At 38.7% G+C, this 18,237-nt stretch overlaps 1 long non-coding RNA gene across 1 annotated transcript in view; it reads left to right on the top strand.

The window, feature by feature from the left end:
• Positions 1–1,994: 1,994 nt before the first annotated feature.
• The window catches only part of LOC118494229, a 16,414-nt gene continuing 171 nt past the window's right edge, over positions 1,995–18,237 (top strand). Inside the window, exons 1-2 of the long non-coding RNA XR_004896318.1 lie at positions 1,995–2,005; positions 15,814–15,819. This is a non-coding gene — a long non-coding RNA (uncharacterized LOC118494229). The remainder of the gene's footprint in view (positions 2,006–15,813; positions 15,820–18,237) is intronic.

The following is an 18,237-nucleotide window of genomic DNA, read 5'->3' as shown; positions in this document are numbered from 1 at the left end:
ATATTTTTACAGAACCAGAATCTGTTCCTAACTTGCTTAACATATTTGTTGGTAATTTTTCAAAACATTCCAAAAAGTGTTTCATTGAGAAGGCCCATTGGCAGACAGATAATAAAGTATATGTATGTCGTATGTCAACTCATTTACAGAAATTGTTTAAAACAAAGGGTGCACAATTATATTAAACAACAGCGTAAGACCTTCCCTAGTCTAATACTAAATAAAAAATATATAAAAATATTGGGCAGATTAAATTTGTTGTGGGCATTAACGGTCTCCTCAGGATGAATAATATTCCATCCAATACTTTTGCCTCATGTATAATCATATGATGTGGTAAATACATTCCGGTGTTTTGGGATAAAAATACTAACTACAAAACTAAGTAAGAAAAAAAACCTGAACCATCTGAAAGTAGTTCCAACATTTGTATTTAATGTTACTACAAACATTTTCTGTGGTATATGGACTTCTATACTGTATTGTACTGTTGCAATAGTAAGAGTATTTCAAAAAAACATGAAATTATTATTTGACCAGTTTGTGTATTCAAAGACAGAACTAAATTTATTTCAGAACAGAAAAAATACTCACCATAACTGAATGGGCATTTGAACATTGTAAATTCTTCGTTAGATAATGTAAGAGAGTATGCCAGTTTATGTGCAAGAGTATAATGGTATATATGTGAGAGTATAATGGAATATATGTGAGGTTATGGTGTTGTATGTGAGACCAAGTATGAATTATCGCCTATACGACTTCTCATAGAATGTGACACTGACTGTTGGTACTTACTTTGTCTTTATCAGCTGTGTGTGGGTGGGTGTTTGCATGCTGTGCTGCATTAGATCAAAGATGTGGAAACGCTTGTTACTGACAGAATTTTATTTCAAGAGATGTTCCATCACCCTTAACAGTTACATATAATCTACACACAGTATTTCCATCATACGACATCACAGTATATCCATCATATTACATCACAGTATATCCAGCATATTACATCACAGTATTTCCATCATACGACATCACAGTATATCCAGCATATTACACCACAGTATATCCAGCATACTACATCAAACACTCCTTTCACAGTAGGGCTTATACAATATAACACTCACTATTGATGCCTACTTGGCATGTTTTTATAATACAGAATTAATTGAGTGACATGAAAGGCTTTGCATTGCACTTCTATAAAGTTGTAGACTTGCAAAGGGACAAAAAAAATTGGGTTCACCTGATTTTTAATCCCCAGTATGGGTCAAGTTCATAGACTGGAAAAATAATGGACGAAGCTTCCAGGCAGTGAAGCCAATGAAGAAGTGCCTTTAACCTGCATTCTATCTAATTTCCAGCAGGGATGACTCCACTAGCACCAAAAAAGAGTCTGTTTCTATAAAAGTCTACAGAGGAATGACCCTACTTGCTTTATCACCTAAGTAAACATGTTCATAATGAGTTTGTGGTCTCAATCACTAGGTTCAAATATTCTTCAATACAGCATGATGTTCTGTTCATTTTGTAAATGATTAGGCTCGTTCGAGATGAACTGCATGTGGTTAATCATTAAGGAATGATTAGTTAAGCATTCAGAATGCTTAACTAATCATTCACACTAACACTAACTCATTCATTCCTTATTCGTTCCTCATTCGTTAATCATTAACTACCTACTTTTTTGTGTACCTTATTGTAAAGTGTTACCAAAGTAAGTAAGTAAGTAAGTAAGTAAGTAAAATGTATTCACAAAGAGCTTTTTACAGATGAAATCACAAGTGCTTTACAATGACATAAAAACACATACATGTTACATATTAAAAACATCATACACAATTAAAATTACATAAAAAACAAAAAAGTGCAGACAGGTCAGCTGAACACCTGTCTAAAAAGGTAGGTTTTGAACTGATGTTTAAAAGAATCCACAGATACAGCAGTCCGTAAGGGTGGAGGCAGAGCATCATTACATGGATCAATCAGAATTCTGAAAGATTTGACAGTATGGCAGAACACAGCCAGCAGTGTTGAGGGAAAAACTTATGAACAAGAAATATTTGTAACATACCCACAGATGGTGAAACACAAATTTGAAAATGTGTCAGGCATCCAGTGGGACTTGACTCCCTGGTTCAGTGTCCATGCTACTGTGGGATTTCTGTAGGGCTGCCACCTCTTAGTCGATTAGTCGACTAATCGGTCGTTTTGGTCTTAGTCGACTAAGATTTCTTTAGTTGATGAGTCATTTTTTGCTTACTCATTTCTAAGAAACTTATGAGCACATTTCTGGTAAGCACAAGATTTAAAGTGGTGCTTTTGCAGGATTAATTGTGGAGAAACTCAGTTTTACAGATGGTTCATTAACTACATTTATATTGTGCTTTTCTAGTCTTAATCACCTCTCAAAGAGCACAGCTCTGTCGATTACATCAACTAATCGATTAATCGACAAAATCATATAAGTGTTAGTTGACTAAGAATTTCTTTAGTCGAGGACAGCCCTAGCTTTCTGAGTCTGTTTCTTCTTGAAACGTTTCATTATTTCTCTGCCTCTATTAGTTCTAAACAGGATATACAACATGCCCCAAACAATGAAGATGACGAAAATGCCATAGAATATGGCTGGCACATGTATTGACTTGGCTTCACCTGGCAAGAAAAAAATATACTTATATAACATGTGGATTAAATCAAATTTGTCCTGTATGTGCAAATACAACTTTCAATTTATAGAAATTGATAATAATGATTCACACAAACACTCACTCATATAAAAAAATAAAAAATGTAAAATACTTTAAGACACCAGAAGCTACTCACCATCATGGGTGCTGTTGAAATGCTCCGTGCGCTCACCGTTGCCGAGCTGGATAACTTGTACTTCTATAGGAGATGATTTACCCAAACCACAATCTGTTTTGATGGAAGCGGTGTAAGTTCCCTTTTTTGTGACATTTGAGATGGTGAGCGACACATAAGTCACACTATCCCACCCGTTGTATTGCATCAAGCCATGGCTACATGGTATGCTGTCACTGTTATTCCAGGAATAACTTAAACATTTACAGTCCTGTGGTTTTTCTATATCGGAATATGTTATAGTGCAGTTTAGTGTCGCCATTTCTCCAGCTTCAACTTTCAACGTTTCGTTGCACTTCAGTGACACTGGATGGAAAAAAGGGCAATAAATTATTTCCTTTTTTAACTTCATAATGTATTAACAATATACAACATATTTGTTTCTGTTTAAAATCAATATGAAATACCTGGATCTGATGAGTCACTGTTTTGTACAAAACTGGCAGCATAGAGCAGAGTCAGAAACAACCACTGGCAGGACATCTTGGAAGTTGATCTGTCTTCAGAAACTAAAAGAATGGGGAAAAAAGAGGATATTACATATTAGGTATATTTTACAGTTTCTCTCGATTGCTAAGATACAATTCTTGAAACCCTCACCCATTTTCTCAAAACTGTAAACACAAAACCAAATTCTCAAACTATATTCACAAAACACCTAGCCTGGTTGACACCAGACCCTTCTCAGTTATAACTGAGAGTGGGTCTGGGAAAGGTTCATTGACAGTTCATTTCCAAAGAAGCGTCACCAACGGACGCCGCTCAAATGCCTCTGGGCGCATTGGATAGTCCAAACAATCAGACCAACGATCCGGGTGACGCTGCTCTTCGGTAGCTGTCATGTTGAATGTAAATAAAAAGTTGCTCGCCGTCGCTGCGCTACCGTTGGCGCGTAATCACGGTTGTGATTGGTGTAAAACCTGCTTCAGCGGTTGTGATTGGTGCCTCGATTTTGGGGACATTGGAAATGGGTTTGAATGGGCTCTTCGCCAGACTGACTTGCAGAGCAAATCTCAAATTTGCCGGAAGTCCGTCAGGGTTTACCCAGGCTACAAAACACTTGACTCTTCTGGCAAAATCAAACAATGCTCTCAGATCATACACACAGCCAGTCAATAACTAAACACTACAGAGCATTCATTAGACATTACCTCAAAACATTCGAGAACACAGTGTCCAGGGCATGTAGTTACAGAAAAGAAATGTGTTTCCTGTAATTCATGTAGTACAGTAACACACATTTTGCAATGAAAACAAAAAAGTCACAACTTGTACAGTGAATATCTTGTACACTGCAAGTAGTGCAAGTACTACAATATTGAATGTATGTATATTACTGTACTGTAGGCACTTGTAGAACAATACAGTAGTCCAACTGCAAAAGGCCAAAGAACAAGGAAAACAAAATGAAAGCAAATGACAGTACACTAAAAAAATATTGCTCCTGTGCCGCCTGTGCACTTTGAACTGGCTTATATTCTCTATGATTGGTTTGATCACCTCAGTAGAGATATGTGTGTACAATTTTGAGTCGTGTGTAAACGATGACAACTGTGTTGTAGTTTGCTGCCCGTGTTAACCATTTTGCAACACAAGTGCATCACAGTGTGAAATGTGTTTTAGCGAGTGAGAATGTGTTTAGAGTTTTGCCAAAAGAGAGACTGATTCGACAGACCAATGGGTTTAGGCCGCTGAGCATTTGGATCACAGAATGGGGTTTAATAGTGTTTTAACAATTCAGAAAACCTGTAATGGAGGGTCCCTTGTACTGTCTCTGAGCGAGGCTTACCTAATGTCATACTGAATTAAAAATTGGGGAAATTGTCAGGTAAATAACTTTTAGATTGGTGCATTTTAATCCACCTGTCTTTATTGTAATATTTGTTCAAATAATCTAAAATATTCTTAAGTTCTTAATGTTCTAATTCAAAGTGCTCATATTTTGGTCATTTTCATGTTCATAATTGTATTTAGAGGTTGTAGAATAGGTTTACATGGTTTAACAACATATTTTTGTTGTACTATACATTGCTGCAGCTCCTCTTTTCACCCTATGTGTTGAGTTCTCCGTTTTAGGTTTTAGCTACCGAGTGAGGCATCACACTTCTGTTCCATCTTTGTTGGGAGTCGCACATGCGCAGTAGTTAGGTAAGGACTACTAGCTAGTCAGAAGCAGAGAATGAGGGCGTGCCATGCTAGCAGCTAGGCGAGCATTATAACGTGTGTTACAAAGTGACGCACTTTTGTCTCTGAAGTAAAGGCTGGACTACAATAGAGCTGTTTGGAGCAGTTTGTGAACAGTGTATTCTGTTGGAGATGGTAAGTCCCTTTGGGGTGGACTTTGGGCTTTTTCACTTTGTAAACCTATTACATGCACAAAAAAGGTATATAACACAATAAAGAAAAGGGAAAAAGCCAAAAAGCATAATATGAGCACTTTAAATGAGTTTATGACATCTTACAAACATGTCACCTTGCTTCCTTGCACCTTTCTGATAATTTTATTTTTGGGTCATATGCTTATCTGCGTTCTTGCTGGGAAGTAGACTGATCTGTCTGACTTGTTTTTGCACTTTACAGATAAGGCCATTCTCGGCCCAGATAGGATGATGATTGATTACAGAGCAGTTTGCAAAAAGGACCAATTTAACTATTTCTTTTTTTGATTTAGCAATATTTCATTGTCATTGTTTGGTAAGGTTTTTTTAATGAAGCCCAAATTTGTCCTGCATTAAAGGTGCTCTAAGCGATGTTGGGTGACGTTACTTCTTGTTGACGTTCAAAGTATTTTCAAACAAAACAAGACTAGCTCGCCCCTCCCTCCTCCTCATCCCGTCCCCTCTCACCCCCCACCCCCAAATCCTTCTTGTCGGTTATTGGCTGGAACACTGTTTGTTATGTTTGGTGGTGCAGGTTGGCGCAGTTTGTTTTTGTTGGCATTTGTGGAGCCTGGGCTGTCTACAGAGACCGCTTTTTTTTTTTTACAGTGTGTTCAGGGGACAGGCAGCTCGCGGATAGTGTGGAGATGTTTGCTGTATGTGACAAAACATGTTGTAGCCTAAAAAACGCGTGCCATCGCTTAGAGCACCTTTACGGAACTAATGCTGCTTTAGGCATAGTAAGTTTTGATATTGTGCGATCAGTCAGTGGTTTACACACCTCCACACCCTCACAAACAACAATACAATCTCAAAGTAGTATAAAACGATGATATGAATCAAGAAAATAATATCTCAAAGTTTTGACAGAGCGGAAACAAAATGACAGCCTTGCTGAAAGAAAAGACTTCAATGAATTGTGACAAAACTGTCCCAGCTCCTCCACACATCTGAGTCATGGATTCCTCATAAAGGCTTCCGTTTCCAGTTAATAACAGACCGCTTTAATCCTGCCTTCCTGCCTATATATTTTTTTAACAATGTCTTTTATTGATTTTCAAAAAAAAAAACACAAGTGGAGGTTCCAGGTATGGATGTTATTGAGATGTAGCCTGTACTTTGTTCTTTGCATATTATTTAAGGATATATGATTCACTCGTCAATATGTAATTACAAGTCTCTGTCTGACACAAGACCAGTGGTGGAAAGTAAGTCACAGTTTTATAGGGCTGCAACTAACGATTATTTTAAGATAAGATAAGATATACTTTATTGTCCCCGAAGGGAAATTTATTTTGGACTTTGTCCATTCCGCAGATTTACAAAGACAACACACAATACAGAAAATAAGCATCTCTCAACACATACTCTCATGCAACACCAAACATGCTCTCATATACATTAGACAGGTACCTATATAGTAAGCACATTAACTCCTCCTTTCGGTGGCAGTTTTTAATTGAACAACCCTATCGGCTGCATTCTCCGCAATAAGTGTAGCACAGCCCTTGCACAATGAGATATTGCACAACTAACATATTGCCCAACCCCAATAGCCTATGTCATTGTACGATGTTTTCATAGTCGATTCATATATTGATTATTTTCCTGTTTAATTGATTAGTTGTTTGGTCTATAAAATAAAAAAATGCAGATCAGTGTTTTCCAAAACCCAAGATGATGTTCTCAAATGTCTCGTTTCATCCACAACTTAAAGATATTCATTTTACTGTCACAGAGGAGTGAAGAAACAAGAACATATTCACATTTAGGAAGCTGGAATCAGAGCATTACTTTTCTTTTATGAAAAATGACTCAGAATGGGTTGAATGAATGAATGGGTTATCAAAAATAATTGAATAGTTACTGCTGATGCATTTTTGTAGCTTTAATGAGAAGTCTGCAGCAGGTAATCCCATGAAGGAATGACCACTTTTAAACAGAGCTGAGAAAAAAAATTACATATGTATAAGTAGCAAATTAGTAGCCAAAAGGCTAAATTATAATTCAATTAAAAGGTGAGATCATTTAGACTCACACCGATGAATCAATTAACTTGACAACTAATCGATTCATCTTTGCAGCTGTACAATTTGAAGGTGTTGAAATCTTCAGATTTTACACACTAAACACGTGAAAACCATAGTTATAGATTATACCTGACCAGGCATAGGGGCTGCTTTTGATGGGGGAAATGTGAAAATATTGTGGGGTAGCTCAACTAATGCAAAAAAGAAAAATAGGATTGAATCAAAGAAATATAATCACATATTTGTGATAAAAAATATAAAAAACTCCAAATACAATTAGACATAGGTGCGATGCTGATCTTAAATGTATTGTCACACACCTCACACCGTCCTCATCCTTGAATTTTAAACCTCAAAGCCATGAGTTGTTTAAGAGTGCATAAAAACTTCTAGGCAGAGAAGTGACGGTTTAGATGAAATAATAAATGTAACTTGAACTGTAGTTAAAAGTAGTGAGGACACATTTGAACTTATCAGCCAAAAGTAATGGATAAAACTGTTGAAATTAGACCTAAAATAAATTGCTGTTTACATGTTAAAACATCAATATAATAGTCCAATCATCTATCCAATATTAGTATATTTGGCGTATGTACCTTCACTTATATAAACAGAAAAAGAGAGGTGCTTACCTCGAGTGCTTCTTTCCGATGGGAGCATTGAATGATCAAATCAAACAACACAGCTAAAAGTAAACTAACTTCCAACCCACGCTCCACGCCTGGGGGGATTTTTATTGTTGTTGTGAAACACATTCCTGCAGAGATTGAATGATTAAAGGGAGGTGAAAGAAAAGTGAAAGAGTTTAACGAAGAGATCAAGGATGGATAAGAATGTTGCTCCCAAATAGGGTCACCGGATGAATATACTGTAAGTATGTATATTTGAGCAGCCTACAGATATCCTTCATAAAAAACTGAATTTTCATGAATATTAATCATTTGTTTGGGAACAAACAGTATGGTATGTAAATCACTTTTTTACACTTTGGAATTGAACATAAGACTACTTACTTATGTGGTATCTTTAGTTTCGTTGCTGTAATGCTGTATGAACCGTGTGTATTATAACAAAGGCAATCAGATACTACACTTATTACTACATACTGGCATGGCAGTGTCTGCACTGTGAAAGCAGCCCTTTGTTTTTTTACCCAGAGACTGTTGGAGCGGTGCTTTTCCATTAGTGACAACAAACAGAGGAGAGAAGTGGGCCTGCAGCTAAGAATTATTTTCATTGTTGTCATTAGTTCGGTAGATATTTTCTCGATTAATGGATTAGTTGTCAGAAAATGTCAATCAGTGTTACCCAAAACCCTAGACTGGGTAAACCCAGCCCGATCTGCCAGCGATTTGATTTCGCCCCCGAAGCTCAGGCTGGAAACCTAACACGATGACGATAGAGAAGCGACGGCAAGCAGCTTTTTGTTTTACATTCAACATGGCTGCCACCGAAACGCAGCAACCCATTGTCGCCGCTGTTTTAAATTTTTTTTAAAAGTTTTCTCTGAAAACGGAACAGAAACTTGCCCTGGAACAATTCCTACAAAAGAAGGATGTGTTTTCCTTACTACCGACTGCAAAGTACGTCACCCGGATTGTTGGTCTGATTGGTTGAAGGACTATCCAATTGTGTACAGTCATTTTAACGATGCCTGTTGATCACGCCTCTTGTGCAGTAGAAAATACAGAGCAGACTCCCCAGACTAATGTTCAATCTTAAAGCTACATTGTGAAGAATTTCTTCCATCTAGCAGTGAAATTGTGTATGACAAACAACTGAATATTACTTTCTAGCCCTTCCCATTCCGAGCGCGTTTTAACTCCTACGGTGGCCGAACCCAAAATTAGCTCTCTCCATCGTTTACACGCAGATGATCTAGCCTCTCCAATATTAACTTTGGTCTTGTTGCTTTGCCTGTCGCGTTAATTCTCTTTTTCGTTTCCCTGGCGAGTAATCTCCCCCTGGCATTCGTCACGATGCCACTAGGTATAAAAGGGCGAAATGCGGCGGTATGTCCCTCTTTGGCTAATGTATTTTAAAGATGGAGGCGCTACATGGCTGCCGTCATTCAAGCGAGTCGCTCGTATGTATTCTGACTAATTCTGAATGGCAGATTCTATGCTTATGAGAATACTTTAGTTGGTGGAAGTAATTACACATGAATGAGTACATATTTGTGAAAGATTTGTTTATTGTCACATTGCAGTGCAGAAACTAGAAAACATTCACATTCAAGAAGCTGGAATCCGAGATTTCTTTCCTTTTTTTATGAAAAATTACTCAAGCCGATTAATGGGTTATCAAAATAATTTAATAGTTACTAATCAATGAATCTTTGTAGCTTTAATGAGAAGTCTGCAGCAGGTAATTCCATGAAGGAATGACCAATTTTAAGAGAGAGCGCTGAGAAAGAATAAAAACTACATAATGTATAATGACCAAATTAGTAGCCAAAAGGCTAAATTATAATTCAATTAAAAGCTGAGATCAATTGCTGTCTTGGTCAGATTAGATTGATCACATTGATTCTCCGATGGGGTTTTTAAGGAAATGTTAAGCTCCAGAAACATTTAAAAAACAACTTCAGACTGCACAGAAAGGAGCAGCCAGAACAGTTGTTATTTGTTCTTTTCTTGTCATGTCTGACTGTGGAGGATAATTAGGACCTACTCTCCTGCTATTCATGCCAAATATAATTTGGAATAACACAATAGGTCGTTTATTTGTTCCGTCAGCGAGCTTCTTCTGCCTGGTCCATCCTAACCACAAATATCAGCTGGATCAAAAGTAAAAAAAAATGCCTGCCAACTTTCAGGTGATGCCATCAACAAGTCTCTTCACCCTCTCCAGTTCGTCTAGACTTACTCTGCGTAACACGACACCTTTTCCGTTTCCCTGTGTATATGGGTAAGCAACCAGACCAGTTTTTATGCCAAGCTAAGCTTATCCACTCCTGGCTCCAGCTCCGCTCTTAACATGCACCCTCTCCAAAATGTTGACCTATTCCTTTCAATTTTTCTTTTTATTATTGTGTATGAACCCTTAGTAAATTGCTTCTTTTGTCAGACCAGCAATCCAAAATCCCAAGATATTCAATCACCAATGATAGAAAAAAAGAGATGCAGCATATGCTTACATTTGAGAAGCTGGAACCGGCATGTTCACCAATTTTTAATTTAAAAAAATGGTAACACTTTACTTGAAGGTATCTACATAAGTGGGCAGTAGTGGCCTAAAGGTTAGAGATGTGAGCTTGTGACCGGGGGGTCGTCGGTTCAATCCACAGACCGCCAGGATAAAATCTGGGTGGGGAAAGTGAAAGAACAGCGCTTGTCCCCCTCCCTCATTACCAGCACTGAGGTGCCCTTGAGCTTAACCCCAACCGTTCCAGTGGAGCTACTCAGTTGGCAGCAGATCAGACTGTGGTTGTATTGGGCAGCTTCCAGGTATGAATGTGTAACTGTGTGAATGTGATCAGGGCCTTCCTACAAAAGAGAGGCTGCCTCTCAGTGAATCTCCCCTGAATAAATAAAGGTTAAAAAAAAAATATATAAGAGTGACATGACACTGACAACTGTCAATGTCTAACTTGTCATGACAAAAAACTAATGACACTTACTGACAGAAGCGTTATATCCTAAACTTTTATAACTTGTTTCTAATGTTTATGACACATTCATGAAAGTGTCATGTCACTCTTATGTAGATACCTTCAAGTAAAGTGTAACCAAAAAAATTATAGCAAATTGATTATTAAAATGGTTAATTCAGTGTTTTCAATCAATGAACTGATTGATTGTTTTAGCGCTACACACACTGTACACATACAGCACCTTTGAAGGTGTCAAAAGACAAAAACAAATGTACTCACTTACGTCTAGTCGTATTGAGATATGTAAATAGTAGGGCTGTCAATCGATTAAAAAAATTAATCTAATTAATTACAGACTCTGTGATTAATTAATCGAAATTAATCGCATACATAATTAACGGTGCCTGAACCGATACTTTTTAAGAAAGTAAAAAAAGAAAAGAAAACAAAGGGTACTAAACAACAGTTGGTGACATTAAAGAACGGCTTGTTTATTGCTAAGGCCATATGGTCAAAATTAAATGATTTAATAATAATGTATAACAATAACAATAACTTATTTCACTAGTAAATTGCTGTTGAACGACAAAAACAACCACCAAGAACATTTACAATAACTTCAAATGCACCACGAAGCTACCAGTTTCATTGAACGCACCGTCTGTGTTGTTTTTCCGATGGCAGCTCTGTCATGAATCCCGCTGTTTGAGTCTGTTTTCTGCTTGAGTTGCCTGTATTCTGCCCTGGAGCCTGTTTTCCTGTTTTCCTGAACGCACCCTGTCCGGTTGCCTGGCAACATTGCAAGGAGGAGACCTCTCTACTACCCACACCTGCATCTCATCAGCTACCTGCACACCTGGTCCTGATCACCACCTCTCCACTACTTAAGCGCTGACCTGACATCCATTCCCTGCCGGATCGTTAGCCACTAACAGTATGTTGTGCCAGTGTCTCAGCCTCAGTTTGCTTAAAGTTAGTTTTGCTGCTCTGTTATTTGTTTGTACCTTTCACTTACCTCCGTCTCTTCTGTCAGCAGTTACTCCACCTCTGCCGTACCAACATTGGATCAGCTCATTCTCTTCCACCTACTCACCTCCACTGCCTGCTTCGCCACCTGGATTCTCCTGCAACCACATTTAAGTCTGTAAATAAATACTCACCTTTTCTCAACTCACCTTGTCCTGGTCTGCTTCTGGGTTCTGCCCTAGAGAATTGTGAAAAGCTCGACAGCTGCAGATTGTTACATCCCGCTGTTGAGTCACAGTCCTCTACAATAAAACACAGTCAAACTTTACACCGTTTAGCGTTAGCTGTCAGCATTGTAACCATGTTTAATCCAGCTACTAGCTAGCGGTAGGCTAACGTTAGCTGCTGTTGAGTATAGTGTTAACTAGCTTCACATGCAGCGCTGTTTGTGTTGCCTGTATCGTCTTCAGAGCACCAGAGAGAAGTGCAGACATATCAGTGGCACCAGATTTCGGTAGCCAGGGTTGGCAGGAAGAAGATTTTTACAAGTAAATGTTCCAGTTAATGATCCAGGCAGCACATTCTCGTCTCCCTCCTTCATTATACAGTCGAATGGTGGCTAGAACGGCTCCGGGTCAATATGGAATGGATTAATCTGCGTTATTTTTTTAACGCGTTATTTTTTCTCAGATTAATTAATTGAAATGAACGTGTTATTTTGACAGCCCTAGTAAATAGTTTTGGTTCATTTTGCTAAGGTTGTATCCAAATACAATGAAAATTTTGGAAAGTGGAAATGGACAGTTTAGATTCAGAATACATTAGACTCCTCAAATGAACATTCAGTATGCACAGGTTCAGTTCACGAGTTCCAGTTGTGTCAAAAGCTTCATATGTTTCCTCTGTGGCTTATTGTTCTTTAAAGGCAGGGTTGGTAACTATTTCCTGTATACACTTTTTTTATATATTGTTTGAAATTCTCTTTTTAAAAAATTAGTGGAATAATTACATCTGGCATGACAAGATATTAAATATCTTTAACACAAAACAATTAAATGGTGGTAGGTAATGCATCAGATTTCATATACTGCTTTAGTAAAAAAAAATCCTGGCTGACGATGGGACGAACGAAAATGACTGTTGCACTATGGCTGGACATCTTACCGTGCCAAGATTGCAATAAGGGTTTCCTAAATGCCACATTTGATGTCACCTTACTAATTGATTGCGGGTTTTGTGTAGATTTGGACTTTTATACATTTATTCCACTTTGTTTAAACGGCGAAGTGGAGGAAGCCTAGTGACGAGTCCATAGCAACCAGTTTGTGTGTTGAATGTTACCCAGAGTGCCTTGCTGACTGGTCTCAATATTTTATTGTTTTATTTCATGTGAATACTAGTTTACTAGAGGAGTAACTTAGTATTTGAAGTAATGTAGTAATGCAGGAAGTGTGCATTTAGTTTCCATGCTTATTGTGTTTCCACAACAATGTTAGTGATTAAATCTATTGAAATGGCCACCACACCATAACAGAGGAGTGTGATGCATCAGATGAGAATGCAGAGGTTTAGTCACGTATGTCCTGACTGTAAATAAACAATGGGAGTCTGTATATAGTTGCAAAGTGCAAACCAGTTCAGAAGATATTGATAAGTTGTTGGGGGAAGGTCATACCTTTTTTCCAAATCGTTTTGGAGGGTCGTAGAATTTTTTTTACTGGCGAGGGGAGGGTCATGTCTTTTTTGGTTAAAGGTCCCAAAACTCCTCTGGTGGCCCCTTCAATAAATAACGAACAGTCCCTTACACCCTGACAGCAATAAATAACTTATGGGCTCTGAATAAGGAGTGAAAAAGATCCATCATCTTTAGCTGCTGGGATCCTGTCGCCGCATTGCTAACAGCAGTCATGTTTGTTTTAAACATCCGGTATGATATTATTAAGTGTTTGCTAGTCTTCCTTTGTCAGACCTTCCTCCACAGCGCTGGGGAGGAGGTTCTGGCTAGTCCACACAGTATTCCGGGATGGCATTTCTTTAAACCAAACCGGACAGAGCCACGGTGCCGCTGCAAAATAGCCTCGGGAAGGAACTTGTTTTGGTGGAACAAAAGTTGTTTTAGTCGTGCGAGAGAAAACTCAGATTGGACAGATAGTCTAGCTAGCTGTCTGGATTTACCCTGCAGACATCTGAGGAGCAGTTAACCATAGTCCTCATAAATCCACAGGAGTTTAAAATTCCAACACAAAGAAAGCGTAAGGTTACTGACATCAGGGCGAAAAGAGCGTGATCCAACGGAATTTCCGGTAGCACCAGAGCAATCCCGGTCAAAGTTTGGTTTTTCAGCAAGAGTTAATGGTTTTGATATAGTGCTTCATTTTGACCTGAAAATAGGATTTTTGGTGAATTGGGTGAGACGTTATGGATTTGTGTTTACTGTTTTGAGAATACGAGGCATAGTTTCAAGAAATGTGTTTAAGCAATCAAGAAAAACTGTAGTAAACTTGCGGTACTTTCTCCGCTCTGCTCTGAAGCAGCGCCAAGAGCAGGGGGAGGGGTTAGACCAGTGGTGTAGTGGTCCCTGGAGAAGTGGGTATACTCTGTTTTCACCTTTTTTTTTTTTTTTTTTTTTTAAAGTAGTCCAGAAACAGTGACATGTAAGACTATGATTTAGTTTACCCAAAAATCTGTCATTTCTACTTGCTCACTATTATAAAATGGTCATGACTTGATTAGGAGCAGTTTGTAGTTACTACTGGTCACACAAGCAGCCTGGATGAATGTAAAATGTATTTATCATGAGGCAAACATGGTGTTATCTCTTTTCCTCTAAATGTGCAGTCATATTACCACTGGCAATTTGCCAGTAGTTTAAAATAATGATTATTTGGAAACCACCTTAAAACTTACCTCAGAATTATGTCTTCCATCAACTGGGGTGGCACACCGCCGCTTGTGTTATTTCTTCATCTGTTGTTTGGTCTGCTGCCGTTATCGTAGTCAAGTGGCACCGGCACCGGCACCTGAGGTTTTTTGTTTTTTTTTTTCACTGGCACCTGAGGTATTAGCGATATTTTCCTCGGCATGACCCGCCCTACTCTGCCTCTGATTGGCTCATCAGTCCTCATGCCTAAAGTTAACCAATCTAATCAGTGAAAGCAGCGAGTACCAGCCAATTAGAGGCAGAGGAGGGTGGGTCATGGCTTCACTATCCTTGAGGAAAAAATGGGCAATCTGGCTCACAGATATTACTGAATGGTGCGCATCAGGGGGGATTTAGAAGTGGGTATACGCAATGCTGACTGAAAAATAAGTAGGTATACGCCGTATACCAGCGTATACCCTGGACTACACCACTGGGTTAGACGGAGCCCTAAATCTTGCTCGTTTTTCACCATTACCAACCCTGCCTTTAAGATGACACAAGTAGTTCCACTTGCTACAGACCTCCTCATTTCTCACAACAGCTCGCAGATCAAGCCACCACCTGATCCTGTACCTATTTTTTTGTTAACTATTAGCCACAGCTTAGTGACATCACTGCTTCGCTCCGCATATAACGTAGACCTGTGTGCTTTTCTGGAATCTGGATCTTCATTTCTCCTCAGCCTCAGATCCACCAGTGTTAAATAGACAGACATCACCCCCCTGTGTACGGTGGCCGACAGGGGCAAACGCCCTGCAACTTAAGAAAACACAAGCAAATTAAGAAAACATCTTCATTTGACAACACATGCGCAGCATTCAGCAAACGCTCTGCAAATGCACACAACACAACCAAATACATAAACGCACTGCAAATACACACAACACAACCAAATACATAAACGCAATGCAAATACACACAACACAACCAAATACATAAACGCACTGCAAATAAAAAACGATGCAAAAAGAAAAGCACACAAACCCCAAAAACAAATGCAACAAAAAATATGCTGCATCCAGATTACACAACAGAAGTTCTCCAGACCTCTAGAGGGAGCAGCTAGTGGAACAGCTGGATTTTCAAGAGAGAGAGAGAGAGAGAGAGAGAGAGAGAGAGAGGCATAGGGTTGGGTACCGTTTGGATTTTTACGATTCCGATGCCAAACCGGTACTTTTAAAACGATTCCGATTCCTAACCGATTCCTAAACCGATTCTTGAAAAATGACATCAAAGAAAGGCTTTTTTATGGAGTTTTTTTAAAATTGAAAATTATTTAAATTTAACAATATATTAACGTTTTAAAGTACTTAAATATATAATAAGTAAACCTAAGTCACCTAATAATAATAATAATAATAATGTATACTTTATTAATCCCGCAAGGGGAAATTACAACACCTAACACATAACTACAATAATTTAACAAATACCAGTTACACTATTAACAAGTAAGAACTAAATAAATGTTGTTGAGTTGGTATGCCAACCAGCTTCAAACTTTAGCAGTTCTTTTGCAGAAAAATTACCATATTTGCATCTCTGGTGAGATACTACACCTCTCCTGACTTATGGGATGTCCTGCACAGGAGAAAACTCTCTCAGATGGTGTCCCAGAGGCCTGTACACACAGGGAGGAGTTTGAAAGGGCAGAGTCCCCCACCACCAGGCTACAGGGTCTTGTCCTGAACGATAGACTAGCAGAGCGTAATATGTTTACTAGCGATCACGTTCAGTGAATGGTTAATATGCCTTTACGTCCGTTTTGGTGAGCCCAGAGGGAAAATATGCCATTTTAAAAGTAGCCTACATTTACGATAGCTAGCTAACGGTAGACTACAGAGAAAGTGTGATATTTTTACGGAGCGTGTACAAAAAGCCGTCTATCAGCTGTGATTGTAGAGTGCACGTCGGGGGAATAGCGCGGACACGCGCTTCACACCGCGAGTCGCGAGCGGGCACGTGCACCACTCGGCGTAAAAGGGAGAAAGAAAAAAGAGTTTGCCGCTGTCCGGAGCGTCAGAGAGAAAATATTTCAGTCGGAACCAAAATTTGCGTTCTAATCCGGTCCGAATACTACCGTTTGCATAGGAACCAGTTCCATAGTGGAACCGGGTTTCGGTACCCAACCCTAGAGAGGCATCATTTTTTATTTGCAGCACGTTTATGTATTTGGTTGTGTTGTGTGCATTTGCAGAGCGTTTGCTGAATGCTGCGCATGTGTTGTCAAAGTAATGAAGATGTTTTCTTAAATTGCTTGTGTTTTGTCTATTTGCACATGTTTTCTTAAGTTGCAGGGCTTTGGCCCCTGTCGGCCACCGTACCTGTGGCTTAACAGAAGAACTGCACCAATTGATACTTGGGGGGTCCGAAGTGCGGTCCCTTGGCTACATGGCTGCCGTCATTCGAGCGAGTCGCTCCTATGTATTCTGAGTGATTCTGAATGGTAGATTCTATGCTTACGAGAATACTTTGATTAGTTGGTCGAAGTAATTACACATGACTGAGTACATATTTGTGAAAGAACAAAGGTTTTTTTTGTTGCTAAGAATCAACTCAAAAAATTACACAATGTAGGTTTAAAAGAGTGAGCTTGGTCTGGTGATAGCCAGACTACCAAAACCCAAGATGACGTCCTCAAATGTCTTGTTTTGTCCACAACTTAAATATATTTTGTTTACTGTCACATTGCAGTGCAGAAACTAGAAAACATTCACATTCAAGAAGCTGGAATCCGAGATTTCTTTCCTTTTTTTATGAAAAATTACTCAAGCCGATTAATGGGTTATCAAAATAATTTAATAGTTACTAATCAATGAATCTTTGTAGCTTTAATGAGAAGTCTGCAGCAGGTAATTCCATGAAGGAATGACCAATTTTAAGAGAGAGCGCTGAGAAAGAATAAAAACTACATAATGTATAATGACCAAATTAGTAGCCAAAAGGCTAAATTATAATTCAATTAAAAGCTGAGATCAATTTCTGTCTTGGTCAGATTAGATTGATCACATTGATTCTCCGATGGGGTTTTTAAGGAAATGTTAAGCTCCAGAAACATTTAAAAAAAAACTTCAGACTGCACAGAAAGGAGCAGCCAGAACAGTTATTTGTTCTTTTCTTGTCATGTCTGACTGTGGAGGATAATTAGGACCTACTCTCCTGCTATTCATGCCAAATATAATTTGGAATAACACAACAGGTCGTTTATTTGTTCCGTCAGCGAGCTTCTTCTGCCTGGTCCATCCTAACCACAAATATCAGCTGGATCAAAAGTAAAAAAAAATGCCTGCCAACTTTCAGGTGATGCCATCAACAAGTCTCTTCACCCTCTCCAGTTCGTCTAGACTTACTCTGCGTAACACGACACCTTTTCCGTTTCCCTGTGTATATGGGTAAGCAACCAGACCAGTTTTTATGCCAAGCTAAGCTTATCCACTCCTGGCAACAGGTCGTTTATTTGTTCCGTCAGCGAGCTTCTTCTGC

This window comes from Sander lucioperca, chromosome 22 (assembly GCF_008315115.2).
Source record: "Sander lucioperca isolate FBNREF2018 chromosome 22, SLUC_FBN_1.2, whole genome shotgun sequence".
In the NCBI taxonomy this organism is placed as follows: domain Eukaryota; kingdom Metazoa; phylum Chordata; class Actinopteri; order Perciformes; family Percidae; genus Sander; species Sander lucioperca.
This window is presented reverse-complemented; position numbering and strand designations above follow the sequence as displayed.